This window comes from Pseudophryne corroboree, unplaced genomic scaffold (genome assembly GCF_028390025.1).
Source record: "Pseudophryne corroboree isolate aPseCor3 unplaced genomic scaffold, aPseCor3.hap2 scaffold_941, whole genome shotgun sequence".
NCBI lineage: Eukaryota > Metazoa > Chordata > Amphibia > Anura > Myobatrachidae > Pseudophryne > Pseudophryne corroboree.
Genome location: NW_026970521.1, coordinates 27,019 through 54,389, shown reverse-complemented (window position 1 = coordinate 54,389; position 27,371 = coordinate 27,019). Strand labels below are relative to the sequence as shown.

General features: G+C 46.9%; 19 non-coding genes and 4 pseudogenes across 19 annotated transcripts; 15 read left to right on the top strand and 8 right to left on the bottom strand.

The window, feature by feature from the left end:
• Positions 1 to 4,990: 4,990 nt before the first annotated feature.
• Positions 4,991 to 5,153, bottom strand: LOC135047703 (U1 spliceosomal RNA). The gene has a single exon (XR_010239694.1). It is a non-coding gene; the product is annotated as a U1 spliceosomal RNA (small nuclear RNA).
• A 152-nt stretch (positions 5,154 to 5,305) lies between these two features.
• On the bottom strand, positions 5,306 to 5,469 carry LOC135047808 (U1 spliceosomal RNA). The gene has a single exon (XR_010239793.1). It is a non-coding gene; the product is annotated as a U1 spliceosomal RNA (small nuclear RNA).
• Positions 5,470 to 6,144: 675 nt separating this feature from the next.
• LOC135047686 (U1 spliceosomal RNA) lies at positions 6,145 to 6,307 on the bottom strand. Its single transcript, XR_010239680.1, has one exon. It is a non-coding gene; the product is annotated as a U1 spliceosomal RNA (small nuclear RNA).
• A 152-nt stretch (positions 6,308 to 6,459) lies between these two features.
• Positions 6,460 to 6,623, bottom strand: LOC135047781 (U1 spliceosomal RNA). The gene has a single exon (XR_010239766.1). It is a non-coding gene; the product is annotated as a U1 spliceosomal RNA (small nuclear RNA).
• Positions 6,624 to 7,216: 593 nt separating this feature from the next.
• On the bottom strand, positions 7,217 to 7,344 carry LOC135047726 (U1 spliceosomal RNA; annotated as a pseudogene).
• Positions 7,345 to 7,488: 144 nt separating this feature from the next.
• LOC135047743 (U5 spliceosomal RNA) lies at positions 7,489 to 7,604 on the top strand. Its single transcript, XR_010239728.1, has one exon. It is a non-coding gene; the product is annotated as a U5 spliceosomal RNA (small nuclear RNA).
• Positions 7,605 to 7,874: 270 nt separating this feature from the next.
• On the top strand, positions 7,875 to 7,990 carry LOC135047751 (U5 spliceosomal RNA). The gene has a single exon (XR_010239737.1). It is a non-coding gene; the product is annotated as a U5 spliceosomal RNA (small nuclear RNA).
• A 264-nt stretch (positions 7,991 to 8,254) lies between these two features.
• LOC135047735 (U5 spliceosomal RNA) lies at positions 8,255 to 8,370 on the top strand. Its single transcript, XR_010239720.1, has one exon. It is a non-coding gene; the product is annotated as a U5 spliceosomal RNA (small nuclear RNA).
• Positions 8,371 to 8,644: 274 nt separating this feature from the next.
• On the top strand, positions 8,645 to 8,760 carry LOC135047737 (U5 spliceosomal RNA). Its single transcript, XR_010239722.1, has one exon. It is a non-coding gene; the product is annotated as a U5 spliceosomal RNA (small nuclear RNA).
• A 275-nt stretch (positions 8,761 to 9,035) lies between these two features.
• LOC135047746 (U5 spliceosomal RNA) lies at positions 9,036 to 9,151 on the top strand. Its single transcript, XR_010239731.1, has one exon. It is a non-coding gene; the product is annotated as a U5 spliceosomal RNA (small nuclear RNA).
• Positions 9,152 to 9,425: 274 nt separating this feature from the next.
• On the top strand, positions 9,426 to 9,541 carry LOC135047758 (U5 spliceosomal RNA). The gene has a single exon (XR_010239743.1). It is a non-coding gene; the product is annotated as a U5 spliceosomal RNA (small nuclear RNA).
• Positions 9,542 to 16,283: 6,742 nt separating this feature from the next.
• On the top strand, positions 16,284 to 16,447 carry LOC135047733 (U1 spliceosomal RNA). Its single transcript, XR_010239718.1, has one exon. It is a non-coding gene; the product is annotated as a U1 spliceosomal RNA (small nuclear RNA).
• Positions 16,448 to 16,599: 152 nt separating this feature from the next.
• LOC135047689 (U1 spliceosomal RNA) lies at positions 16,600 to 16,741 on the top strand (annotated as a pseudogene).
• A 692-nt stretch (positions 16,742 to 17,433) lies between these two features.
• LOC135047710 (U1 spliceosomal RNA) lies at positions 17,434 to 17,597 on the top strand. The gene has a single exon (XR_010239700.1). It is a non-coding gene; the product is annotated as a U1 spliceosomal RNA (small nuclear RNA).
• Positions 17,598 to 17,749: 152 nt separating this feature from the next.
• On the top strand, positions 17,750 to 17,891 carry LOC135047705 (U1 spliceosomal RNA; annotated as a pseudogene).
• A 692-nt stretch (positions 17,892 to 18,583) lies between these two features.
• Positions 18,584 to 18,747, top strand: LOC135047804 (U1 spliceosomal RNA). Its single transcript, XR_010239789.1, has one exon. It is a non-coding gene; the product is annotated as a U1 spliceosomal RNA (small nuclear RNA).
• A 3,303-nt stretch (positions 18,748 to 22,050) lies between these two features.
• Positions 22,051 to 22,213, bottom strand: LOC135047711 (U1 spliceosomal RNA). The gene has a single exon (XR_010239701.1). It is a non-coding gene; the product is annotated as a U1 spliceosomal RNA (small nuclear RNA).
• Positions 22,214 to 22,365: 152 nt separating this feature from the next.
• Positions 22,366 to 22,529, bottom strand: LOC135047669 (U1 spliceosomal RNA). Its single transcript, XR_010239664.1, has one exon. It is a non-coding gene; the product is annotated as a U1 spliceosomal RNA (small nuclear RNA).
• A 674-nt stretch (positions 22,530 to 23,203) lies between these two features.
• On the bottom strand, positions 23,204 to 23,359 carry LOC135047728 (U1 spliceosomal RNA). Its single transcript, XR_010239714.1, has one exon. It is a non-coding gene; the product is annotated as a U1 spliceosomal RNA (small nuclear RNA).
• A 2,361-nt stretch (positions 23,360 to 25,720) lies between these two features.
• On the top strand, positions 25,721 to 25,884 carry LOC135047795 (U1 spliceosomal RNA). Its single transcript, XR_010239780.1, has one exon. It is a non-coding gene; the product is annotated as a U1 spliceosomal RNA (small nuclear RNA).
• Positions 25,885 to 26,036: 152 nt separating this feature from the next.
• LOC135047718 (U1 spliceosomal RNA) lies at positions 26,037 to 26,171 on the top strand (annotated as a pseudogene).
• A 702-nt stretch (positions 26,172 to 26,873) lies between these two features.
• On the top strand, positions 26,874 to 27,037 carry LOC135047775 (U1 spliceosomal RNA). The gene has a single exon (XR_010239760.1). It is a non-coding gene; the product is annotated as a U1 spliceosomal RNA (small nuclear RNA).
• A 152-nt stretch (positions 27,038 to 27,189) lies between these two features.
• Positions 27,190 to 27,352, top strand: LOC135047717 (U1 spliceosomal RNA). Its single transcript, XR_010239706.1, has one exon. It is a non-coding gene; the product is annotated as a U1 spliceosomal RNA (small nuclear RNA).
• Positions 27,353 to 27,371: the final 19 nt, after the last annotated feature.

Genomic DNA, 27,371 nt, shown 5'->3' with positions numbered 1-27,371 from the left:
CAGCAGCAACAACAGCAGTGCCAGCAGCAGTAGGCGTTACACTCAAGGATGCATCGGAGGAATCCCAGGCAGGAGAGAACTCGTCAGAATTGCCAGTGACATGGCCTGCAGGACTATTGGCATTCCTGGGGAAGGAGGAAATTGACACTGAGGGAGTTGGTGGGGTGGTTTGCGTGAGCTTGGTTACAAGAGGAAGGGATTTACTGGTCAGTGGACTGCTTCCGCTGTCGCCCAAAGTTTTTGAACTTGTCACTGACTTATGATGAATGCGCTGCAGGTGACGTATAAGGGAGGATGTTCCGAGGTGGTTAACGTCCTTACCCCTACTTATTACAGCTTGACAAAGGCAACACACGGCTTGACACCTGTTGTCCGCATTTCTGTTGAAATACTTCCACACCGAAGAGCTGATTTTTTTTGTATTTTCACCAGGCATGTCAATGGCCATATTCCTCCCACGGACAACAGGTGTCTCGCCGGGTGCCTGACTTAAACAAACCACCTCACCATCAGAATCCTCCTTGTCAATTTCCTCCCCAGCGCCAGCAACACCCATATTCTCCTCATCCTGGTGTACTTCAACACTGACATCTTCAATCTGACTATCAGGAACTGGACTGCGGGTGCTCCTTCCAGCACTTGCAGGGGGCGTGCAAATGGTGGAAGGTGCATGCTCTTCACGTCCAGTGTTGGGAAGGTCAGGCATCGCAACCGACACAATTGGACTCTCCTTGTGGATTTGTGATTTTGAAGAACGCACAGTTCTTTGCTGTGCTTTTGCCAGCTTAAGTCTTTTCATTTTTCTAGCGAGAGGCTGAGTGCTTCCATCCTCATGTGAAGCTGAACCACTAGCCATGAAGATAGGCCAGGGCCTCAGCCGTTCCTTGCCACTCCGTGTGGTAAATGGCATATTGGCAAGTTTACGCTTCTCCTCCGACGATTTTTATTTAGATTTTTGAGTCATTTTTTTACTGATCTTTTGTGTTTTGGATTTTACATGCTCTGTACTATGACATTGGGCATCGGCCTTGGGAGACGACGTTGATGGAATTTCATCGTCTCGGCCATGACTAGTGGCAGCAGCTTCAGCACGAGGTGGAAGTGGATCTTGATCTTTCCCTATTTTTGGAACCTCAACATTTTTGTTCTCCATATTTTAATAGGCACAACTAAAAGGCACCTCAGGTAAACAATGGAGATGGATGGATACTAGTATACTTATGGATGACGAGTGACTGACGACACAGAGGTAGCTACAGCCGTGGACTACCGTACTGCGTCTGCTAGTATAGAGATGATAATTAATGATATAAAAAAAAATATATATATAACTACTGTAGGTATATATAATATAATGACGGACCTGGTGGACACTGTCAGCAGACTGCTAAACTACTAGTATGAAGAAGATAGAAAAAAACTTCCACCACAGGTAGGTAGGTATACAATTATGGACGAGCACTGACGACACAGAGATAGCCACAGCCGTGGCCTACCGTACTGCGTCTGCTAGTATAGAGATGATAATTAATGATATAAAAAAAAATATATATAACTACTGTAGGTATATATAATATAATGACGGACCTGGTGGACACTGTCAGCAGACTGCTAAACTACTAGTATGAAGAAGATAGAAAAAAAAAACCACCACAGTTAGGTATACAATTATGGACGAGTGACGACACAGAGGTAGGTACAGCCGTGGACTACCGTACTGCGTCTGCTAGTATAGATAATATACTAAATATATTACTACTGTAGGTATATAATATAATGACGGACCTGGTGGACACTGTCAGCAGACTCCTAAACTACTAGTATGAAGAAGATAGAAAAAAAAACCCCACCACAGGTAGGTATACAATTATGGACGAGCACTGACGACACAGAGGTAGGTACAGCCGTGGACTACCGTACTGCATCTGCTAGTATAGATAATATAATAAATATATTACTACTGTAGGTATATAATATAATGACGGACCTGGTGGACACTGTCAGCAGACTGCTAAACTGCTAGTATGAAGAAGATAAAAAAAAACCCCACCACAGGTAGGTAGGTATACAATTATGGACGAGCACTGACGACACAGAGATAGCCACAGCCGTGGACTACCGTACTGCGTCTGCTAGTATAGATAATATAATAAATATATTACTACTGTAGGTATATAATATAATGATGGACCTGGTGGACACTGTCAGTAGACTCCTAAACTACTAGTATGAAGAAGATAGAAAAAAAAAAACCACCACAGGTAGGTAGGTATACAATTATGGACGAGCACTGACGACACAGAGATAGCCACAGCCGTGGACTACCGTACTGCGTCTGCTAATATAGAGATGATAAAGATGAAAAAAAATATATAACACTACTGCAGGTAAATATTTATATAATATATGTATGACGGACCTGCTGGACACTGTCAGCAGAATGCATTTATAGAATAAAAAAAAAACACCACAGGAGTGTTTAACTTTTTCAGGCAGACAATATACTGGTGGTCACACTGGCAGCAAAAGTGTGCACTGTACTCCTGCTATAACTGCTCCCCAGTCTCCCCCACAATTAAGCTGTGTGAGCAGTGAGCACTCAGCACAGTCAGATATACATAGATGATATATCATGCAGCACACTGAGGCTGAGCACAGATATGGTATGTGTATCGTTTTTTTTCAGGCAGAGAACGGATTATAAATAATAAAACTGGTGGTCACTATCAGCAAAACTCTGCACTACTGAGTACTCCTGACAAGTTCAACTGCTCCCCAAATTAGTAGTAAATCAAATGTCACTCGTCTCTATCTTCTAATCTAAACGGAGAGGACGCCAGCCACGTCCTCTCCCTATCAATCTCAATGCACGTGTGAAAATGGCGGCGACGCGCGGCTCCTTATATAGAATCCAAGTCTCGTGAGAATCCGACAGCGGGATGATGACGTTCGGGCGCGCTCGGGTTAACCGAGCAAGGCGAGAGGATCCGAGTCTGCTCGGACCCGAGCAAAAAAGGGTGAAGCTCGGGCGGGTTCGGATTCCGAGGAACCGAACCCGCTCATCTCTTATGGCCACCCAGCATGACGCCTCCCTTCTTGACCATGCTGTAATTGCAGTCGCACTGCAGTTCAGCGTGATCATAAAAAATGGTGTAGCCTCCTGCTGGTGCAGACTGTATGTGCGCGCAGGAAGCCGCCACCATTTTTGTGATCACAGCGGCTGAATGTGATGTCATACAGCTGCTGTGACCACGCCCCCTGTGTCTCCTCCATTGCAGACCCCATTTTGAAGCCTTGCCCCCGCACCGCTCCATCCCTGACTTGGAAATGGAGTGTTGCTGACCCCCCTCTCCCCCCCTGCCCCGATTGACAGGCAGAGGCGATCGCATTCTCTGTGGGGTGCTGCAGAAAATGCAGGCACATGCGTATGCTCTTAGCAATTTTTGCAGTTGGATCACTTATTGTGATTGCAATCCAACCTGAATCAGGCCCTATTACCTATCACAATGCGCTGCGGGCAGTACAAAATTGGTTTAATATAGGAGAAAACCCCCCAGACCTGTGCTCCTTAACTGTACCTGGTGGCTAGTGGAGCGGCTGCCCAGTAATCAGTGTCCACGCCAGTGCGCACACGGTCCACCCCCTACGGCCACGCTCCCCTTCATCAGCGGCCTCGTGATACGGAAGGGCGGTGTGTGTGTGACTGACCTTAGGAAGAATCCGGAGCCTCCGCTGCAGTGACCCAGCAACCAGGGCACGGGAGTATACAGTGCCGCTGGGAGTGATGAAGCTGCAGTAAAGATGTCTATTAGACCTAGCCTGCTGCAGCCCTTGTAGATTCTCATAAAACAAGTTCTTCTTTTCTTGTCAAAATGAATAGCTAAGAATTGGCTTCCTGAGGCAGGCCCCTGTTAAGTGGCCTGCTACTGAAGGCACCAACTACAAACTGAGCTCCCTGTTCATGGAAGCGGGGTTATAGAGGAGGATGCGCTGAGCATCTTGGGAACAGTCAAAAGCTTTGAGTCGGTTGGTGCCTCAGATCAAGATCCTACTCTACACCCCAATGTGAATCCTTGTGGAGTCCTGTGTACCCCACAGAAGAAATTAATGTGTCACACCCATTGGCATCAACCTTAGAATAGCTGCTGATGGGCACAATTGAGAAAGGAAGGGGGGGGGGGGGACATTTGAATCCAGCACATAGATGCAATTCAAATATGTAATTTGTACCTTCCTATTTTAAAATATAATGGATGAACTTCACCCTGTGAGAACAATCTTCATGATCAAGAGATCTCATATGCAAAATAAGTATGAGTTGGGATAGGGCTGGGGAGGGTGGCTGCTCGGGCAGCCCCTCCCCCATCAAGTTAAGGAGATTCAACTGAGGAAGCACAAGGGAACTCTCGTCTGGGGACAACAACTGCAGGGAGACCACATCTTTTCAGATGAACATGGGAGGGCGGAAGGCTGCCTAATACTGAAGCACCATCAAATATCAAACCATATGCAACAACTAGTACAAGCATTCCTGGGGGAAGGTCTGCAGCAGACGGATTTGCATACGGTGATGTCATCCAAGCAGTGGGCCAAAGTTGGCTGGAACCCTCATCTGCATATGAAAAGAGAAAAGGGGCATGCAGGGCATGGCGGCCTTTTGCGGTGCTTGGATGACCCCTAGTTCGCATTAAACACCCCCACCCTCCTTTGGTGTGGGGCTCATGTTGGCTATGCCCCAGCCCCTGAAGCATTCAAGCTGATTTCTTGCAGCAGCTGGGCACTGTAACAGCTCCAGAGCTGCTCTGTAAGGCAACTAAAAGGGTGTGGGCCCTGCAGCACTACCTGTAGTTCGCATTGTGCGTTGGAAGGCACAAAGTAAGCAGACGGGAGAAGTCAGGATAGTGCGCAAGGGCATAGAAGGGAGTGGCTCCAGAAAAGAGAAGTGGAAACAGACAGCAAACTAGGCTGGAGAGAGACCTGAGACAAAGAGATCTGAATTATACGAGAGCCGACCAGGGGAAACACAAATTATGCAATCAAGTTTCCCACATTTGGGGAAATCACAGGAGCAGCACACCCAGAGTGCAATGGGTGAGCCTTGCCCTGGGAGAAGCACCTTCATGATCATAGTATCTCACCTGGCAGGTAAGTAGGAGTTGGGCTAGAGCTGGGGAGGGTCACTGCTCGGGCACCCCCCTGTCAAGTGAAGGAGATCCAACTGAGGCAGCACAAGGGAACTCTCGAAAGAAGAACAAGGCTAGAGGAATATATGAGACAAAGAAATCTGACTTTTACCAGAGCTGACCAGAGGAAAACACAAACACAGTCCCCCACTACCACAAAAAATGCAGGCGAGTTTCCCACATTTGGGGAAATCACAGGGGTCAGCATACCCAGAATGCAATGAATGAACCTCACCCTGGGTGAACAATCTTCATGACCATGGTGTCTCCTATGCAAAATAAGTATGATTTGGGATAGGGCTGGGAGGGCCGCTGCTCAGGCACATCTCTGTCAAGTAAAGGAGATTCAACTGAGGCAGCACAAGGGAACTCTCATCTGGGGACAACAACTGCAGGGAGAACACATATTTTCAGATGAACATGGGAGGGCAGAAGGCTGCCTAATACTGAAGCACCCCCAAACAACAAACCAAATGCAACAACTAGTGCAAGCATTCCTGGGGCAAGGCCTGCAGCAGATGGATTTGCATATGGTGATGTCATCCAAGCAGTGGGTCAAAGTTGGCTTCAACCCTCATCTGCATATGAAAAGAGAAAAGGGGCGTGCAGGGCATGGCGGCCTTTTGCGGTGCTTGGATTACCCCTAGTTCGCATTAAACACCCCCACCCACCTTTGGTGTGGGGCTCATGTTGGCCATGCCCCATCCCCTGAAGCATTCAAGCTGATTTCTTGCAGCAGCTGGGCACTGTAACAGCTCCAGAGCTGCTCTTTAAGGCAAGTAAAAGATTGTGTGGGCCCTGCAGCACTACCTGTAGTTTGCATTGTGCATTGGAAGGCACAAAGTAAGCAGACGGGAGGAGAAGTCAGGATAGTGCACAAGGGTATAGAAGGGAGGGGCTCAAGATAAAAGAAGTGGAAACAGACAGCAAACTAGGCTGGAGAAAGACCTGAGACAAAGAGATCTGAATTATACGAGAGCCGACCAGAGGAAACACAAATTATGCAGTCAAGTGTCCCACATTTGGGGAAATCGTAGGAGCAGCACACCCAGAGTGCAATGGGTGAGCCTTGCCCTGGGAGAAGCACCTTCCTGATCATAGTATCTCACCTGGCAGGTAAGTAGGAGTTGGGCTAGAGCTGGGGAGGGTCGCTGCTCGGGCACCCCCCTGTCAAGTGAAGGAGATCCACCTGAGGCAGCACAAGGGAACTCTCGAAAGAAGAACAAGGCTAGAGGAAAATCTGAGACAAAGAAATCTGAGTTTTAACAGAGCTGACCAGAGGAAAGCACAAACACAGTCCCCCACTACCACAAATAATGCAGTCGAGTTTCCCACATTTGGGTAAATCACAGGGGTCAGCATACCCAAAATGCAATGAATGAACCTCACCCTGGGAGAACAATCTTCATGACCATGGTATCTCCTATGCAAAATAAGTATGATTTGGGATAGGGCTGGGGAGGGCCGCTGCTCATGCACATCTCTGTCAAGTAAAGGAGATTCAACTGAGGCAGCACAAGGGAACTCTCATCTGGGGACAACAACTGCAGGGAGAACACATATTTTCAGATGAACATGGGAGGGCAGAAGGCTGCCTAATACTGAAGCACCCCCAAACAACAAACCAAATGCAACAACTAGTGCAAGCATTCCTGGGGGAAGTTCTGCAGAAGACGGATTTGCATACGGTGATGTCATCCAAGCAGTGGGCCAAAGTTGGCTGGAACCCTCATCTGCATATGAAAAGAGAAAAGGGGTATGCAGGGCATGGCGGCCTTTTGCGGCGCTTGGATGACCCTTAGTTCGCATTAAACACCCCCACCCTCCTTCGGTGTGGGGCTCATGTTGGCCATGCCCCATCCCCTGAAGCATTCAAGCTGATTTCTTGCAGCAGCTTGGCACTGTATCAGCTCCAGAGCTGCTCTGTAAGGCAAGTAAAAGGGTGTGGGCCCTGCAGCACTACCTGTAGTTTGCATTGTGCATTGGAAGGCACAAAGTAAGCAGACAGGAGGAGAAGTCAGGATAGTGCACAAGGGTATAAAAGCGAGTTTCCCACATTTGGGAAAATCACAGGGGTCAGCATACCCAGAATGCAATGAATGAACCTCACCCTGGGAGAACAATCTTCATGACCATGGTATCTCCTATGCAAAATAAGTATGATTTGGGATAGGGCTGGGGAGGGCCGCTGCTCAGGCACATCTCTGTCAAGTAAAGGAGATTCAACTGAGGCAGCACAAGGGAACTCTCATCTGGGGACAACAACTGCAGGGAGAACACATATTTTCAGATAAAAATCTTGGTCATGCTCTGGTTTCTCTTCAGAACGAACAAATCTTTCGCCTTTTATTAAAGATTTCCGTGGAGAGGAGCAAAACCGAGTTTTATCTCAATTTTTGCATGCCCCATCTTTTTGGGGTTTCTTTTATCGGTTAAAAGATAGAATGAGTGTGCTTTAATGTAAGCTCATTTGCATAGAAATGACAGTAAATGTTTGTTTCTTTTCAAACAGAACTTTCTTGACCATGCTACTTGCTTGAAAGATCTGGGAGCACATGGAATACAGTACAAACCATGCTTATAGCAAGGAGAAGCCAGGTGAGAAATCTGCTTACTTTCAAGTTGGGCGCTCACTTTGATCTGAATGAGGACTGCTGGCACAGCATTTAGGCGACAGGTGGAATCTTGGTCATGCTCTGGTTTCTCTTCAGAACGAACAAATCTTTCGCCTTTTATTAAAGATTTCTGTGGAGAGGAGCAAAACTGAGTTTTATCTCAATTTTTGCATGCCCCATATTATTGGGGTTTCTTTTATCAGTTTCTTGTTAGCTTTAATGTAAGTTTATTTGCATAACAATGACTATAAATGTCTGTTTCTTTTCAAGCAGAACTTTCTTGACCATTCTAATTGCTTGAAAGATCTGGGAGCACATGGAAAAGAGTACAAACCATGCTTATAGCAAGGGGAAGCCTGGTGAGAAATCTGCTTTCTTTCTTTCAAATTGGGTGCTCACTTTGCGCTGAATGAGGACTGCTGGCATGGCACTCAGGCGACAGGTGGAATCTTAGTCATACTCTGGTTTCTCTTCAAAACGAACAGATCTTTCGCCTTTTACTAAAGATTTCCGTGGAGAGGAGCAAAACTGAGTTTTATCTCAATTTTTGCATGCTCCGTCTTATTGGGGTTTCTTTTATCGGTTTAAAGATAGAACGAGTGTGCTTTAATGTAAGCTCATTTGCATAGAAATGACAGTAAATGTTTGTTTCTTTTCAAACAGAACTTTCTTGACTATACTAAATGCTTGAAAGATCTGGGAGCACATGGAAAAGAGTACAAACCATGTTTATAGCAAGGGGAAGCCTGGTGAGAAATCTGCTTTCTTTCTTTCAAATTGGGTGCTCACTTTGAGCTGAATGAGGACTGCTGGCATGGCACTCAGGCGACAGGTGGAATCTTGGTCATGTTCTGGTTTCTCTTCAGAACGAACAAATCTTTCGCCTTTTACTAAAGATTTCCGTGGAGAGGAGCAAAACTGAGTTTTATCTCAATTTTTGCATGCCCCATCTTATTGGGATTTTATTTTATCGGTTTAAAGATAGAACGAGTGTGCTTTAATGTAAGCTCATTTGCATAGAAATGACAGTAAATGTTTGTTTCTTTTCAAACAGAACTTTCTTGACCACACTAATTGCTTGAAAGATCTGGGAGCACATGGAAAAGAGTACAAACCATGTTTATAGCAAGGGGAAGCCTGGTGAGAAATCTGCTTTCTTTCTTTCAAATTGGGTGCTCACTTTGAGCTGAATGAGGATTGCTGGCATGGCACTCAGGCGACAGGTGGAATCTTGGTCATGCTCTGGTTTCTCTTCAAAACGAACAGATCTTTCGCCTTTTACTAAAGATTTCCGTGGAGAGGAGCAAAACTGAGTTTTATCTCAATTTTTGCATGCTCCGTCTTATTGGGGTTTCTTTTATCGGTTTAAAGATAGAACGAGTGTGCTTTAATGTAAGCTCATTTGCATAGAAATGACAGTAAATGTTTGTTTCTTTTCAAACAGAACTTTCTTGACTATACTAATTGCTTGAAAGATCTGGGAGCACATAGAAAAGAGTACAAACCATGTTTATAGCAAGGGGAAGCCTGGTGAGAAATCTGCTTTCTTTCATTCAAATTGGGTGCTCACTTTCAGCTGAATGAGAACTGCTGGCATGGCACTCAGGCGACAGGTGGCATCTTGGTCATGCTCTGGTTTCTCTTCAGAACTAACAAATATTTCGCCTTTTATTAAAGATTTCCGTGGAGAGGAGCAAAACTGAGTTTTATCTCAATTTTTGCATGCCCCATATTATTGGGGTTTCTTTTATCAGTTTAAAGACAGAACGAGTGTGCTTTCTTGTTAGCTTTAATGTAAGTTTATTTGCATAACAATGACAGTAAATGTTGTTTCTTTTCAAACAGAACTTTCTTGACCATGCTACTTGCTTAAAGGTCTGGGAGCACATGGAAAACAGTACAAACCATGCAGTATCACAAGAGCCTTTATTTGATCTTTCATGAAGATAGAGCAGAATTGAGGACACGTCAACAATTTCTGCCGAAGGTGGTTCATCTTTCCACATGGTGCCTTTGGCCACTGACACCTTCGTTGAGTCAAAGTCTCTGGCTGTGGTCAGAACTTTGAAAATGTATGTCACCAGAACGGTTCAGATTAGGAAAACAGAGGCTCTGTTTGTCCTGTATGCTCCCAACAGGATTTGGTGTCCTGCTTCCATGCAGACCATTATGCGCTGGATCTGTGGTAAGATTCAGCATGCTCGTTCCACGGCAGGATTGCCGTTACTGAAGTAGGTGAAGACCCATTCTACTAGAAAGGTGGGTTCATCCTTGGCAGCTGGTCGGGGAGTCTCGGCATTGCAACTTTGCCGAGCAGCTATTTAGTAAACACTTTTGCTAAGTTTTACAAGTTTGATACCTTGGCTGATGATAACCTTAAGTTGGGTCATTCGGTGCTGCAGAGTCGTACGCACTCTCCCACCCGTTCAAGAGCTTTGGTATAACCCCATGGTTCTTAATGTGACCCCAGCATCCTCTAGGTCATATGAGAAAATAGGATTTTAATACCTACCGGTAAATCCTTTTCTCTTAGTCTGTAGAGGATGCTGGGCACCCGTCCCAGTCCATACTGTGTCTGCAGTTATTACTTGTGGTTATACACATGTTGTGTTATGGTTCTGGTCAGCTTTTTGCTGCAATTGTTCATGCCGTTGGCTTGTGTTCTGTTGAATGCCACGTTCTGCGGCATGTTTAAGGTGTGAGCTGGTAAGATGCTCACCTTAGTTTAACAATAAATCCTTTCCTCGAAATGTCCGTCTCCCTGGGCACAGTTCCTATAACTGGAGTCTGGAGGAGGGGCATAGAGGGAGGAGCCAGTTCACACCCTTTGAAAGTCTTAAAGTGCCCATGTCTCTTGCGGATCCCGTCTATACCCCATGGTTCTTAATGTGACCCCAGCATCCTCTACGGACTAAGAGAAAATAATGCCCTTGCGCACTATCCTGACTTCTCCTCCCGTCTGCTTACTTTGTGCCTTCCAACGCACAATGCGAACTACAGGTGGTGCTGCAGGGCCCACACCCTTTTACTTGCCTTACAGAACAGCTCTGGAGCTGTTACAGTGCCCAGCTGCTGCAAGAAATCAGCTTGAATGCTTCAGGGGATGGGGCATGGCCAACATGAGCCCCACACCAAAGGAGGGTGGGGGTGTTTAATGTGAACTAGGGGTCATCCAAGCACTGCAAAAGGCCGCCATGCCCTGCATGCCCCTTTTCTCTTTTCATATGCAGATGAGGGTTCCAGTCAACTTTGGCCCACTGCTTGGATAACATCACCGTATGCAAATCCGTCTGCTGCAGACCTTCCCCCAGGAATGCTTGTACTAGTTGTTGCATATGGTGCTTCAGTATTAGGCAGCCTTCCGCCCTCCCATGTTCATCTGAAAAGATGTGGTCTCCCTGCAGTTGTTGTCCCCAGACGAGAGTTCCCTTGTGCTTCCTCAGTTGAATCTCCTTAACTTGACGGGGGAGGTGCTGCCCGAGCAGCCCTCCCCAGCCCTATCCCAACTCATATTTATTTTGCATATGAGATCTCTTGATCATGAAGATTGTTCTCACAGGGTGAGGTTCATCCATTATATTTTAAAATAGGAAGGTACGAATTACATATTTGAATTGCATCTATGTGCTGGATTCAAATGTCCCCCCCCCTTCCTTTCTCAATTGTGCCCGTCAGCAGCTATTCTAAGGTTGCTGCCAATGGGTGTGACACATTAATTTCTTCTGTGGGGTACACTGGACTCCACAAGGATTCACATTGGGGTGTAGAGTAGGATCTTGATCTGAGGCACCAACCGGCTCAAAGCTTTTGACTGTTCCCAAGAAGCTCAGTGCATTCTCCTCTATAACCCCGCTTCCATGAACAGGGAGCTCAGTTTGTAGTTGGTGCCTTCAGTAGCAGGCCAATTAACAGGGGCCTGCCTCAGGCAGCCTATTCTTAGCTATTAATTTTGACAAGAAAAGAAGAACTTGTTTTATGAGAATCTACAAGGGCTGCAGCAGGCTAGGTCTAATAGACATCTTTACTGCAGCTTCATCACTCCCAGCGGCGCTGTATACTCCCATGCCCTGGTTGCTGGGTCACTGCAGCGGAGGCTCCGGTTTCATCCTAAGGTCAGTCACACACACACCACCCTTCCGGATCACGAGGCCGCTGCTGAAGGGGAGCGAGGCCGTAGGGGGTGGGCCGTGTGCGCACTGCGGTGGACACTGATTACTGGGCAGCCGCTCCACTAGCCACCAGGTACAGTTAAGGAGCACAGGTCTGGGGGTTTTTCTCCTATATTAACCCAATTTTGTACTGCCCGCAGCGCATTGTGATAGGTAATAGGGCCTGATTCAGGTTGGATTGCAATCACAATAAGCGATCCAACTGCAAAAATTGCTAAGAGCATACGCATGTGCCTGCATTTTCTGCGGCACCCCGCAGAGAATGTGATCGCCTCTGCCTGTCAATCGGGGCGGGGAAGGGGGGGAGAGGTGGGTCAGCAACACTCCATTTCCAAGTCAGGGATGGAGCGGTGCGGGGGCAAGGCTTCAAAATGGGGTCTGCAACGGAGGAGACACAGGGGGCGTGGTCACAGCGACTGTATGACATCACATTCAGCCGCTGTGATCACAAAAATGGTGGCGGCTTCCTGCGCGCACATACAGTCTGCACCAGCAGGAGCCTACACCATTTTTTATGATCACGCTGAACTGCAGTGCGACTGCAATTACAGCATGGTCAAGAAGGGAGGCGTCATGCTGGGTGGCCATGCCCTGTCACTTTGCAGGAGCCAGCACCGCTCACACACTAGTCCCCGGGTGCAGCCCCCAACCCCCGGGACACCCGGAGCAACAAAATGTAGATTCAGGCCACCAGGCCACGCCCCTACCTATGAAACCATGCCTCCTTTTTACCATTGCACTGCTTATCTGCGCGCACTGCATTACAATCTCCCTCGCCACCTCTCTGGGTGTCACCAGTGATAGTGACACCTCTGCCATGCTTGTAGCAGCTGGTCCTAAGATCTACGCCTCAAACCCTGAGTGTTTGCCCTTGTGACTTGTTGATCATCATAGCGAAGCAGATGCTTACAGAAAACTGCAGGGGCTTAGATTGAAAATAAAAAAATTGATAGGGTATAAGGTAGAGAGGAGCGGGTTCGGTTCTCCGAGAACCGAATTCCCCACGAACTCCACGTGGTTTACACTGGTCCGAGGCAGGCTCGGTTGTTCCCGCCTGACTCGGAAAACCTGAACAAGGGAAAATGTCATCATCCCGCTGTCGGATTCTCGCGAGATTCGGATTCCATATAAAGAGCTGCGCGTTGCTGCCATTTTTACTCGTGCATTGAAGAGAGAGCGGAGAGGACGTGGCTATGTTCTCTCAGTGGAAATCTCAATATCAGTGCTCAGTATCAGTGGTTACTTATTGCTGCTCAGTAATACTAGTAGTGTGTCTCTCCTGCTCAGTGTCAGTTCTCAGTAGTATCCTCATCAGTGCTCAGTATCACTGTTCATTGTCTTGTGCTGCATTGTGTTGCTCAGCATAATACAGTACATTACTAATAGTCCAGTGCTGCATCTTGCTGCTCAGTGTCAGTTCTAGTATCCTCATCAGTGCTCACTATCACTGCTCATTGCATTGTGGTGTTCTGTATACTACAATAACATAGTAATATAGTAACATAGTTTTTGAGGTTGAATAGAGGCAAATTGCCCATCGTGTTCAACCTGTTTTAAGTTGTGATGATTCTACATACTTGCTGAATAATGTTTTATGACTAGTTAGCTACTATAACTCATGTTACCCCCGGATTAACCATGTTGATATTTTAAGTATTATAACCTTGGATAGCTTTTTCATTCAGAAATGTATCCATTCCTTTTTTAAATCCAATTACAGAGTCCGCCATTACCACCTTCCCTGGCAGGGAATTCCACATCCTGATTGCCCTAACAGTGAAGAAACCTTTCCTCCATTGCGTTCTGAACTTTCCTCCAGTCGCAGCGAGTGACCACGTGTTCTTTTAATAAATAATTCCTCTGATAACTCTTTGTTATGTATCTTTACATATTTGAAGATATTAATAATATCTCCTCTTAGGCACCTCTTTTCTAGTGTATAAATATTCAGCCTAGTAAGTCTTTCCTTATAGTCCAGTACTTTAAGGCCTTTAATCAATTTAGTCTTCAGGATCTCTGACACTTCCATGAGCAGCAGAGTAGTGCAATGGAAGCATGCTGGGCCCATAACCCAGAGGTCGATTGATCGAAACTATCCTCTGCTATGTGCATTTTTTTTTTTATAATTAAAGTAATCAAAAACTGGGATTGATATTTTGGCACTTTTATTTTTACTTAAAGTACAATAACTTTTATCATTTTAATTTGTTTTAATAGTATATTGACAGCATTGTTTTCTTTAAAAAATCCACTTAATTTTCTTTACCCTATTACTGAAATGGTAATTGACAAAAACAAACTACATTGTCACCAGAAGAGCAATGCAAAATGTACAAGTGATATATGAAAATCATCTTCCATCTTGAATTTCAATGATGCATTGGGACAACAATTTGTGAGAAACATCTTCACCCATAAAGAAAGATTTTCTTAATTCCTTACCTGTGTGCTGATTAGATATCACCTTGTTTTCACATTAAACAGACTTCCCCATGAGGAAGCAGCAAGGATGCAGTGACGTTTCCTGGTGTCAACCTGTATTATTTCAGTAGACATTGAAATGAGGATGCATCTTTGATGCCTTTCCAATGAAGCAAGTTTAATTCAGTAATAGGTGAAAAACCATTCCTACAAAGGTGTTAATCAGAGACTTGGCTTTGTGGACACTTTTCAGAGAGCAAATTTGTTAGCATAAACATAAAATCAGAAAATGAAGAGCTGTTTAATCACTCAATTGGACTTTTCTGCCAGCATAATTTTTTTTCTCTGCAACTCACTGCTAAATTGTGCTTCCTAGCTGTTTTTTTATAAAATCACTTAATCAAATCTAACTCTGATTACATCAGAGAAGGCCAGGTACCCTACACCATAAGGGGGGTTTTTGAAATTTTGACTTGTCTACTTAAAGATCACCAAAATCTGATTACAAGGTCAATTACATCCCTGGGTGGGATTGAACCACCAACCTTTTGGTTAATAGCCAAACATGCTAACCGATTGCGCCACAGAGACACCTTGCGAAAGTCAATACTGACAAAGGCTAATAAGCATTCATCTAGAACGTTTCCTAGAAAAACTTTAAAAAGTCAATAATCTGGAGAATTTTTGTAAGAAACACATTGGTACTTTCCCATGATGAGTGAGTGCTTCAGGATTTCTTGCACTTACATGGGCTATTAACCAAAAGGTTGGTGGTTCAATCCCACCCAGGGATGTAATTGACCTTGTCATCAGATTTTGGTGATCTTTAAGTAGACAAGTCAAAATTTCAAACCCCCTCTTATGGTGTAGGGTACCTGGCCTTCTCTGACGTAATCAGAGTTAGATTTAATTAAGTGATTTTATAAAAAACAGCTAGGAAGCACAATTTAGCAGTGGGTTGCAGAGAAAAAAATAACATTTTAAACCTACCGGTAATTTTTTTTTCTCGTAGTCCGTAGAGGATGATGGGGACTCCGTAAGGACCATGGGGGATAGACGGGCTCCGCAGCAGACATGGGCACTTTAAGAAAGACTTTAGATCTGGGTGTGCACTGGCTCCTCCCTCTATGCCCCTCCTCCATACCTCAGTTAGAGAAACTGTGCCCAGAGGAGACGGACAGTACGAGGAAAGGATTTTTGTTAATCCAAGGTCAAGATTCATACCAGCCACACCAATCACACCGTATAACTTGTGATATACTACCCAGTTAACAGTATGAAAACAACATAGCATCAGTCCAAGACCGATGAAAACTAACATATAACCCTTATGTAAGCAATAACTATATACAAGTCTTGCAGAAGTAGACCGCACTTGGGACGGGCACCCAGCATCCTCTACGGACTACGAGAAAAAGATTTACCGGTAGGTTTAAAATCTTATTTTCTCTTACGTCCTAGAGGATGCTGGGGACTCCGTAAGGACCATGGGGATTATACCAAAGCTCCCAAACGGGCAGGAGAGTGCGGATGACTTTGCAGCACCGATTGAGCAAACAGGAGGTCCTCCTCAGCCAGGGTATCAAACTTATAGAACTTTGCAAAGGTGTTTGAACCAACTTTGACCCACTGCTTGGATGACATCACCATATGCAAATCCATCTGCGGCAGGCCTTCCCCCAGGAATGCTTGCACTAGTTGTTGCATTTGGTTTGTTGTTTGGGGGTGCTTCAGTATTAGGCAGCCTTCTGCCCTCCCATGTTCATCTGAAAATATGTGTTCTCCCTGCAGTTGTTGTCCCCAGATGAGAGTTCCCTTGTGCTGCCTCAGTTGAATCTCCTTTACTTGACAGAGATGTGCCTGAGCAGCGGCCCTCCCCAGCCCTATCCCAAATCATACTTATTTTGCATAGGAGATACCATGGTCATGAAGATTGTTCTCCCAGGGTTAGGTTAATTCATTGCATTCTGGGTATGCTGACCCCTGTGATTTCCCCAAATGTGGGAAACTCAACTGCATTATTTGTGGTAGTGGGGGACTGTGTTTGTGCTTTCCTCTGGTCAGCTCTGGTAAAAGTCAGATTTCTTTGTCTCAGATCTTCCTCTAGCCTTGTTCTTCTTTCGAGAGTTCCCTTGTGCTGCCTCAGTTGGATCTCCTTCACTTGACAGGGGGGTGCCCGAGCAGCGACCCTCCCCAGCTCTAGCCCAACTCCTACTTACCTGCCAGGTGAGATACTATGATCATGAAGATGCTTCTCCCAGGGCAAGGCTCACCCATTGCACTCTGGGTGTGCTGCCCCTGCGATTTCCCCAAATGTGGGAAACTTGACTGCATAATTTGTGTTTCCCCTGGTCGGCTCTCATATAATTCAGATCTCTTTGTCTCAGGTCTCTCTCCAGCCTAGTTTGCTGTCTGTTTCCACTTCTTTTTTCTTGAGCCCCTCCCTTCTATACCCTTGTGCACTATCCTGACTTCTCCCGTCTGCTTACTTTGTGCCTTCCAACGCACAATACAAACTACAGGTAGTGCTGCAGGGCCCACACCCTTTTACTTGCTTTATAGAGCAGCTCTGGAGCTGTTACAGTGCCCAGCTGCTGCAAGAAATCAGCTTGAATGCTTCAGGGGCTGGGGCATAGCCAACATGAGCCCCACACCGAAGGAGGGTGGAGGTGTTTAATGCGAACTAGGGGTCATCCAAGCGCCGCAAAAGGCCGCCATGCCCTGCACACCCCTTTATTCTTTTCATATGCAGACGAGGGTTGAAGCCAACTTTGACCCACTGCTTGGATGACATCACCATATTCAAATCCATCTGCTGCAGGCCTTCCCCCAGGAATGCTTGCACTAGTTGTTGCATTTGGTTTGTTGTTTGGGGGTGCTTCAGTATTAGGCAGCCTTCTGCCCTCCCATGTTCATCTGAAAATATGTGTTCTCCCTGCAGTTGTTGTCCCCAGATGAGAGTTCCCTTGTGCTGCCTCAGTTGAATCTCCTTTACTTGACAGAGATGTGCCTGAGCAGCGGCCCTCCCCAGCCCTATCCCAAATCATACTTATTTTGCATAGGAGATACCATGGTCATGAAGATTGTTCTCCCAGGGTTAGGTTCATTCATTGCATTCTGGGTATGCTGACCCCTGTGATTTCCCCAAATGTGGGAAACTCAACTGCATTATTTGTGGTAGTGGGGGACTGTGTTTGTGCTTTCCTCTGGTCAGCTCTGGTAAAAGTCAGATTTCTTTGTCTCAGATCTTCCTCTAGCCTTGTTCTTCTTTCGAGAGTTCCCTTGTGCTGCCTCAGTTGGATCTCCTTCACTTGACAGGGGGGTGCCCGAGCAGCGACCCTCCCCAGCTCTAGCCCAACTCCTACTTACCTGCCAGGTGAGATACTATGATCATGAAGATGCTTCTCCCAGGGCAAGGCTCACCCATTGCACTCTGGCTGTGCTGCCCCTGCGATTTCCCCAAATGTGGGAAACTTGACTGCATAATTTGTGTTTCCCCTGGTCGGCTCTCATATAATTCAGATCTCTTTGTCTCAGGTCTCTCTCCAGCCTAGTTTGCTGTCTGTTTCCACTTCTTTTTTCTTGAGCCCCTCCCTTCTATACCCTTGTGCACTATCCTGACTTCTCCCATCTGCTTACTTTGTGCCTTCCAACGCACAATGCAAACTACAGGTAGTGCTGCAGGGCCCACACCCTTTTACTTGCTTTACAGAGCAGCTCTGGAGCTGTTACAGTGCCCAGCTGCTGCAAGAAATCAGCTTGAATGCTTCAGGGGCTGGGGCATAGCCAACATGAGCCCCACACCGAAGGAGGGTGGAGGTGTTTAATGTGAACTAGGGGTCATCCAAGCGCCGCAAAAGGCCGCCATGCCCTGCACACCCCTTTTTTCTTTTCATATGCAGACGAGGGTTGAAGCCAACTTTGACCCACTGCTTGGATGACATCACCATATGCAAATCCATCTGCTGCAGGCCTTCCCACAGGAATGCTTGCACTAGTAGTTGCATTTGGTTCGTTGTTTGGGGGTGCTTCAGTTTTAGGCAGCCTTCTGCCCTCCCATGTTCATCTGAAAATATGTGTTCTCCCTGCAGTTGTTGTCCCCAGATGAGAGTTCCCTTGTGCTGCCTCAGTTGAATCTCCTTTACTTGACAGAGATGTGCCTGAGCAGCGGCCCTCCCCAGCCCTATCCCAAATCATACTTATTTTGCATAGGAGATACCTTGGTCATGAGGATTTTTCTCCCAGGGTGAGGTTCATTCATTGCATTCTGGGTATGCTGACCCCTGTGATTTCCCCAAATGTGGGAAACTCGACTGCATTATTTGTGGTAGTGGGGGACTGTGTTTGTGCTTTCCTCTGGTCAGCTCTGGTAAAAGTCAGATTTCTTTGTCTCAGATCTTCCTCTAGCCTTGTTCTTCTTTCGAGAGTTCCCTTGTGCTGCCTCAGTTGGATCTCCTTCACTTGACAGGGGGTGCCCAAGCAGCAATCCTCCACAGCTCTAGCCCAACTCCTACTTACCTGCCAGGTGAGATACTATGATCTTCACTGTTAGGGCAATCAGGATGTGGAATTCCCTGCCAGGGAAGGTGGTAATGGCGGACTCTGTAATTGGATTTAAAAAAGGAATGGATACATTTCTGAATGAAAAAGCTATCCAAGGTTATAATACTTAAAATATCAACATGGTTAATCCGGGGGTAACATGAGTTGTAGTAGTTAACTAGTCATAAAACATTATTCAGCAAGTATGTAGAATCATCACAACTTAAAACAGGTTGAACACGATGGGCAATTTGCCTCTTTTCAACCTCAAAAACTATATTACTATATGTTACTATATTACTATGTTACTGTAGTATACAGAACACCACAATGTAATGAGCAGTGATAGTGAGCACTGATGAGGATACTAGAACTGACACTGAGCAGCAAGATGCAGCACTGGACTATTAGTAATGTACTGTAGTATGCTGAGCACCACAATGCAGCACAAGACAATGAGCAGTGATACTGAGCACTGATGAGGATACTACTGAGAACTGACACTGAGCAGGAGAGACACACTACTAGTATTACTGAGCAGCAATAAGTAACCACTGATACTGAGCACTGATATTGAGATTTCCACTGAGAGAACATAGCCACGTCCTCTCCGCTCCCTCTTCAATGCACGAGTAAAAATGGCGGCAACGCGCAGCTCTTTATATGAAATCCGAATCTCGCGAGAATCCGACAGCGGGATGATGACATTTTCCCTTGTTCAGGTTTTCCGAGTCAGGCGGGAACAACTGAGCCTGCCTCGGACCAGTGTAAACCACGTGGAGTTCGTGGGGAATTCGGTTCTCGGAGAACCGAACCCGCTCCTCTCTACCTTATACCCATATATTTTTTTATTTTCAATCTAAGCCCCTGCAGTTTTCTGTAAGCATCTGCTTCGCTATGATGATCAACAAGTCACAAGGGCAAACACTCAGGGCTTGAGGCGTAGATCTTAGGACCAGCTGCTACAAGCATGGCAGAGGTGTCACTATCACTGGTGACACCCAGAGAGGTGGCGAAGGAGATTGTAATGCAGTGCGCGCAGATAAGCAGCGCAATGGTAAAAAGGAGGCATGGTTTCATAGGTAGGGGCGTGGCCTGGTGGCCTGAATCTACATTTTGTTGCTCCGGGTGTCCCGGGGGTTGGGGGCTGCACCCGGGGACTAGTGTGTGAGCGGTGCTGGCTCCTGCACAGTGACAGGACATGGCCACCCAGCATGACGCCTCCCTTCTTGACCAATCTGTAATTGCAGTTGCACTGCAGTTCAGCGTGATCATAAAAAATGGTGTAGCCTCCTGCTGGTGCAGACTGTATGTGCGCGCAGGAAGCCGCCACCATTTTTGTGATCACAGCGGCTGAATGTGATGTCATACAGCCGCTGTGACCACGCCCCCTGTGTCTCCTCCGTTGCAGACCCCATTTTGAAGCCTTGCCCCCGCACCGCTCCATCCCTGACTTGGAAATGGAGTGTTGCTGACCCCCCTCTCCCCCCCTGCCCCGATTGACAGGCAGAGGCGATCGCATTCTCTGCGGGGTGCCGCAGAAAATGCAGGCACATGCGTATGCTCTTAGCAATTTTTGCAGTTGGATCGCTTACTGTGATTGCAATCCAACCTGAATCAGGCCCTATTACCTATCACAATGCGCTGCGGGCAGTACAAAATTGGTTTAATATGGGAGAAAAAACCCCAGACCTGTGCTCCTTAACTGTACCTGGTGGCTCGTGGAGCGGCTGCCCAGTAATCAGTGTCCACGCCAGTGCGCACACGGTCCACCCCCTACGGCCACGCTCCCCTTCATCAGCGGCCTCGTGATCCGGAAGGGCGGTGCGTGTGTGACTGACCTTAGGAAGAAACCGGAGCCTCCGCTGCAGTGACCCAGCAACCAGGGCACGGGAGTATACAGCGCCGCTGGGAGTGATGAAGCTGCAGTAAAGATGTCTATTAGACCTAGCCTGCTGCAGCCCTTGTAGATTCTCATAAAAAAAGTTCTTATTTTCTTGTCAAAATTAATAGCTAAGAATAGGCTGCCTGAGGCAGGCCCCTGTTAAGTGGCCTGCTACTGAAGGCACCAACTACAAACTGAGCTCCCTGTTCATGGAAGCGGGGTTATAGAGGAGAATGCGCTGAGCATCTTGGGAACAGTCAAAAGCTTTGAGCCGGTTGGTGCCTCAGATCAAGATCCTACTCTACACCCCAATGTGAATCCTTGTGGAGTCCAGTGTACCCCACAGAAGAAATTAATGTGTCACACCCATTGGCAGCAACCTTAGAATAGCTGCTGACGGGCACAATTGAGAAAGGAAGGGGGGGGGACATTTGAATCCAGCACATAGATGCAATTCAAATATGTAATTTGAACCTTCCTATTTTAAAATATAATGGATGAACTTCACCCTGTGATAACAATCTTCATGATATAGAGATCTCATATGCAAAATAAGTATGAGTTGGGATAGGGCTGGGGAGGGTGGCTGCTCGGGCAAGCCCCTCCCCCGTCAAGTTAAGGAGATTCAACTGAGGAAGCACAAGGGAACTCTCGTCTGGGGACAACAACTGCAGGGAGACCACATTTTTTCAGATGAACATGGGAGGGCGGAAGGCTGCCTAATACTGAAGCACCATCAAATATCAAACCATATGCAATAACTAGTACAAGCATTCCTGGGGGAAGGTCTGCAGGAGACGAATTTGCATACGGTGATGTCATCCAAGCAGTGGGCCAAAGTTGGCTGGAACCCTCATCTGCATATGAAAAGAGAAAAGGGTTATGCAGGGCATGGCGGCCTTTTGCGGCGCTTGGATGACCCCTAGTTCGCATTAAACACCTCCACCCTCCTTCGGTGTGGGGCTCATGTTGGCTATGCCCCAGCCCCTGAAGCATTCAAGCTGATTTCTTGCAGCAGCTGGGCACTGTAACAGCTCCAGAGCTGCTCTGTAAGGCAAATAAAAGGGTGTGGGCCCTGCAGCACTACCTGTAGTTCGCATTGTGCGTTGGAAGGCACAAAGTAAGCAGACGGGAGAAGTCAGGATAGTGCGCAAGGGCATAGAAGGGAGCGGCTCAAGAAAAGAGAAGTGGAAACAGACAGCAAACTAGGCTGGAGAGAGACCTGAGACAAAGAGATCTGAATTATACGAGAGCCGACCAGGGGAAACACAAATTATGCAGTCAAGTTTCCCATATTTGGGGAAATCGCAGGGGCAGCACACCCAGAGTGCAATGGTTGAGCCTTGCCCTGGGAGAAGCACCTTCAAGATCATAGTATCTCACCTGGCAGGTAAGTAGGAGTTGGGCTAGAGCTGGGGAGGGTCGCTGCTCGGGCACCCCCCTGTCAAGTGAAGGAGATCCAACTGAGGCAGCACAATGGAACTCTCGAAAGAAGAACAAGGCTAGAGGAAGATCTGAGACAAAGAAATCTGACTTTTACCAGAGCTGACCAGCGGAAAACACAAACACAGTCCCCAACTACCACAAATAATGCAGGCGAGTTTCCCACATTTGGGTAAATCACAGGGGTCAGCATACCCAGAATGCAATGAATGAACCTCACCCTGGGTGAACAATTTTCATGACCATGGTGTCTCCTATGCAAAATAAGTATGATTTGGGATAGGGCTGGGGAGGGCCGCTGCTCAGGCACATCTCTGTCAAGTAAAGGAGATTCAACTGAGGCAGCACAAGGGAACTCTCATATGGGGACAACAACTGCAGGGAGAACACATATTTTCAGATGAACATGGGAGGGCAGAAGGCTGCCTAATACTGAAGCACCCCCAAACAACAAACCAAATGCAACAACTAGTGCAAGCATTCCTGGGGGAAGGCCTGCAGCAGATGGATTTGCATATGGTGATGTTATCCAAGCAGTGGGTCAAAGTTGGCTTCAACCCTCATCTGCATATGAAAAGAGAAAAGGGGCGTGCAGGGCATGGCGGCCTTTTGCGGTGCTTGGATGACCCCTAGATCGCATTAAACACCCCCACCCTCCTTTGGTGTGGGGCTCATGTTGGCCATGCCCCATCCCATGAAGCATTCAAGCTGATTTCTTGCAGCAGCTGGGCACTGTAACAGCTCCAGAGCTGCTCTGTAAGGCAAGTAAAAGGGTGTGGGCCCTGCAGCACTACCTGTAGTTTGCATTGTGCATTGGAAGGCACAAAGTAAGCAGACGGGAGGAGAAGTCAGGATAGTGCACAAGGGTATAGAAGGGAGGGGCTCAAGAAAAAAGAAGTGGAAACAGAGAGCAAACTAGGCTGGAGAGAGACCTGAGACAAAGAGATCTGAATTATACGAGAGCCGACCAGAGGAAACACAAATTATGCAGTCAAGTGTCCCACATTTGGGGAAATCGTAGGAGCAGCACACCCAGTGTGCAATGGGTGAGCCTTGCCCTGGGAGAAGCACCTTCCTGATTATAGTATCTCACCTGGGTGTGCTGCCCCTGCGATTTCCCCAAATGTGGGAAACTTGACTGCATAATTTGTGTTTCCCCTGGTCGGCTCTCATATAATTCAGATCTCTTTGTCTCAGGTCTCTCTCCAGCCTAGTTTGCTGTCTGTTTCCACTTCTTTTTTCTTGAGCCCCTCCCTTCTATACCCTTGTGGACTATCCTGACTTCTCCTCCTGTCTGCTTACTTTGTGCCTTCCAATGCACAATGCAAACTACAGGTAGTGCTGCAGGGCCCACACCCTTTTACTTGCCTTACAGAGCAGCTCTGGAGCTGTTACAGTGCCAAGCTGCTGCAAGAAATCAGCTTGAATGCTTCAGGGGCTGGGGCATGGCCAACATGAGCCCCACACCGAAGGAGGGTGGGGGTGTTTAATGCGAACTAAGGGTCATCCAAGCGCCGCAAAAGGCCGCCATGCCCTGCATACCCCTTTTCTCTTTTCATATGCAGATGAGGGTTCCAGCCAACTTTGGCCCACTGCTTGGATGACATCACTATATGCATATCCGTCTTCTGCAGACCTTCCCCCAGGAATGCTTGTACTAGTTGTTGCATTTGGTTTGTTGTTTGGGGGTGCTTCAGTATTAGGCAGCCTTCTGCCCTCCCATGTTCATCTGAAAATATGTGTTCTCACTGCAGTTGTTGTCCCCAGATGAGAGTTCCCTTGTGCTGCCTCAGTTGAATCTCCTTTACTCTAAAACTTGTAAAACTTAGCAAAAGTGTTTACTAAATAGCTGCTCGGCAAAGTTGCAATGCCGAGACTCCCCGACCAGCTGCCCAGGATGAACCCACCTTTCTAGTAGAATGGGTCTTCACCTAATTCAGTAACGGCAATCCTGCCGTGGAATGAGCATGCTGAATCTTACCACAGATCCAGCGCATAATTGTCTACATGGAAGCAGGACACCCAATCCTGTTGGGAGCATACAGGACAAACAGAGCCTCTGTTTTCCTAATCTGAACCGTTCTGGTGACATAAATTTTCAAAGTTCTGACCACAGCCAGAGACTTTGACTCAACGAAGGTGTCAGTGGCCAAAGGCACCATGTGGAAAGATGAACCACCTTCGGCAGAAATAGTTGACGTGTCCTCAATTCTGCTCTATCTTCATGAAATATCAAATAAAGGCTCTTGTGATACTGCATGGTTTGTACTGTTTTCCATGTGCTCCCAGATCTTTCAAGCAAGAAGCATGGTCAAGAAAGTTCTGTTTGAAAAGAAACAACATTTACTGTCATTGTTATAGAATTTGGGAGAAAAAACAAGAAGAAATCTGCACTGTTGACGCACTGGACAGAATGAATGAATCATAAAATATAACCTTTATTAAGTATGTATTAAAATTGGATAAATATTAATATTATTATCCCAAACTGCAGTGAAACATAAAGGTTAAAATCACAGAACTAACATACATGTGCATAAGAAGAATAAAGAGATGTGAAAAAAAGGTTTAAAAAGCGTGTCCGTGTGTGATTATTTTTGAAGGCACAACCCTGGCGGGGTTGTTTATATAGATATATATGTTGCTAATAATCACTTTCTAGCGTAATGTTATTAAATAGCTGTTAGTATCTATGTCGTCAGGTACCACTGGGTCGTATCCTATATACTCCTGTGGGAAACTTGACTGCATAATTTGTGTTTCCCCTGGTCGGCTCTCGTATAATTCAGATCTCTTTGTCTCAGGTCTCTCTCCAGCCTAGTTTGCTGTCTGTTTCCACTTCTCTTTTCTTGAGCCGCTGCCTTCTATGCCCTTGTGCACTCTCCAGACTTCTCCTGTCTGCTTACTTTGTGCCTTCCAACGCACAATGCAAACTACAGGTAGTGCTGCAGGGCCCACACCCTTTTACTTGCCTTACAGAGCAGCTCTGGAGCTGTTACAGTGCCCAGCTGCAGCAAGAAATCAGCTTGAATGCTTCAGGGGCTGGGGCATAGCCAACATGAGCCCCACACCGACGGAGGGTGGAGGTGTTTAATGCAAACTAGGGGTCAGCCAAGCGCCGCAAAAGGCCGCCATGCCCTGCATGCCCCTTTTCTCTTTTCATATGCAGACGAGGGTTGAAGCCAACTTTGACCCACTGCTTGGATGACATCACCATATGCAAATCCATCTGCGGCAGGCCTTCCCCCAGGAATGCTTGCACTAGTTGTTGCATTTGGTTTGTTGTTTGGGGGTGCTTCAGTATTAGGCAGCCTTCTGCCCTCCCATGTTCATCTGAAAATATGTGTTCTCCCTGCAGTTGTTGTCCCCAGATGAGAGTTCCCTTGTGCTGCCTCAGTTGAATCTCCTTTACTTGACAGAGATGTGCCTGAGCAGCGGCCCTCCCCAGCCCTATCCCAAATCATACTTATTTTGCATAGGAGATACCATGGTCATGAAGATTGTTCTCCCAGGGTTAGGTTCATTCATTGCGTTCTGGGTATGCTGACCTCTGTGATTTCCCCAAATGTGGGAAACTCAACTGCATTATTTGTGGTAGTGGGGGACTGTGTTTGTGCTTTCCTCTGGTCAGCTCTGGTAAAAGTCAGATTTCTTTGTCTCAGATCTTCCTCTAGCCTTGTTCTTCTTTCAAGAGTTCCCTTGTGCTGCCTCAGTTGGATCTCCTTCACTTGACAGGGGGGTGCCCGAGCAGCGACCCTCCCCAGCTCTAGCCCAACTCCTACTTACCTGCCAGGTGAGATACTATGATCATGAAGTTGCTTCTCCCTGGGCAAGGCTCACCCATTGCACTCTGGGTGTGCTGCCCCTGCGATTTCCCCAAATATGGGAAACTTGATTGCATAATTTGTGTTTCCCCTAGTCGGCTCTCATATAATTCAGATCTCTTTGTCTCAGGTCTCTCTCCAGCCTAGTTTGCTGTCTGTTTCCACTTCTTTTTTCTTGAGCCCCTCCCTTCTATACCCTTGTGCACTATCCTGACTTCTCCTCCTGTCTGCTTACTTTGTGCCTTCCGATGCACAATGCAAACTACAGGTAGTGCTGCAGGGCCCACACCCTTTTACTTGCCTTACAGAGCAGCTCTGGAGCTGTTACAGTGCCAAGCTGCTGCAAGAAATCAGCTTGAATGCTTCAGGGGCTGGGGCATGGCCAACATGAGCCCCACACCGAAGTAGGGTGGGGGTGTTTAATGCGAACTAAGGGTCATCCAAGCGCCGCAAAAGGCCGCCATGCCCTGCATACCCCTTTTCTCTTTTCATATGCAGATGAGGGTTCCAGCCAACTTTGGCCCACTGCTTGGATGACATCACTGTATGCAAATCCGTCTTCTGCAGACCTTCCCCCAGGAATGCTTGTACTAGTTGTTGCATTTGGTTTGTTGTTTGGGGGTGCTTCAGTATTAGGCAGCCTTCTGCCCTCCCATGTTCATCTGAAAATATGTGTTCTCCCGGCAGTTGTTGTCCCCAGATGAGAGTTCCCTTGTGCTGCCTCAGTTGAATCTCCTTTACTTGACAGAGATGTGCCTGAGCAGCGGCCCTCCCCAGCCCTATCCCAAATCATACTTATTTTGCATAGGAGATACCATGGTCATAAAGATTGTTCTCCCAGGGTGAGGTTCATTCATTGCATTCTGGGTATGCTGACCCCTGTGATTTCCCCAAATGTGGGAAACTCAACTGCATTATTTGTGGTAGTGGGGGACTGTGTTTGTGTTTTCCTCTGGTCAGCTCTGGTAAAAGTCAGATTTCTTTGTCTCAGATCTTCCTCTAGCCTTGTTCTTCTTTCGAGAGTTCCATTGTGCTGCCTCAGTTTGATCTCCTTCACTTGACAGGGGGGTACCCGAGCAGCGACCCTCCCCAGCTCTAGCCCAACTCCTACATAACTGCCAGGTGAGATACTATGATCATGAAGGTGCTTCTCCCAGGGCAAGGCTCACCCATTGCACTCTGGGTGTGCTGCTCCTGCGATTTCCCCAAATGTGGGAAACTTGACTGCATAATTTGCGTTTCCCCTGGTCGGCTCTCGTATAATTCAGATCTCTTTGTCTCAGGTCTCT